This window comes from Phalaenopsis equestris, unplaced genomic scaffold (assembly GCF_001263595.1).
Source record: "Phalaenopsis equestris unplaced genomic scaffold, ASM126359v1 Scaffold000134, whole genome shotgun sequence".
NCBI classification, from domain to species: domain Eukaryota; kingdom Viridiplantae; phylum Streptophyta; class Magnoliopsida; order Asparagales; family Orchidaceae; genus Phalaenopsis; species Phalaenopsis equestris.
In genome coordinates, this window is record NW_018164576.1 from 1,217,861 (window position 1) to 1,218,841 (window position 981).

A 981-nucleotide genomic window follows, 5' to 3' on the forward strand; every position below is an offset into this window, starting at 1 on the left:
CTTTTTCTAGTTTGTGTCGATTCCTGTTTTATTCCTCTTCAATTTTCACAAAAGAGGTGGTTGGTGGCAGGCGGCAGAACGTTGCGAGTGGTAGCAACAGACGGTGACGGGTCACAATGACATAGGATGATGACGGTGGCAATAAATAAGAAGGGCCGTGCAAGACATTAAGCCGACAAGCTGCGGCTGTGGAGCTGGTGACCGGGGTGGCGATTGTTGTTACCTACAATGGTTGTTAGTGGCAGGCGGTTACAATGCATTCACAATTCATTGACCATACTGCCCCTTAAAGTTCCATGATGGTTCTTTTTTTAGAGATTGCTTTACATAAAAAACAAATCTCAATCAAACTCAAACTAATAAATGAAGTATTCTGATATACTTGTAAAAGTAAAATATGAGTGTGATTTGAAGCAGTTCTTGTGTGAATATATATCCACCTTATCATTCTATGGATAAATTTTAAGTGTCAAAATTGAGTTCATGATGCATGTTATTTGAATTTAGGAAGCAAGGCATGAAAGGGCTTGGAAATGCTTAGACTGGCCAAATCAATATATGCACGTACATGGGCACATGCATCTCCTAGTGTGCCTTAGTGGAATAATAACACATGTAAGATCTGTCCATTTAGGGATTCACGAAGCCAATTTGTACATCTCCATCATGTCCCGATGAGATCGATAACACATGTGACAGTATACCACGTTTATTTTGTCTGCAAATATTAATCGCCAGCACAAACTGAAAAGGTTCTCAGATCTTCTTTTCCAAATGTACCTTTATAACTCTATGTATAGCAATATATATAGGAAAATTATTTTTTGGGGGCATTTACATGTATACCACGCAATTCCTAGTTATTTACATATGTAACATCTAAATTTCACTTGTTATATTTGTATCAGCAGAATCTTTCATGTCGCTTAAAAAAATACCATCTTTTTAACCTTTTCATGCAGAAATAAGATGGCATGTATG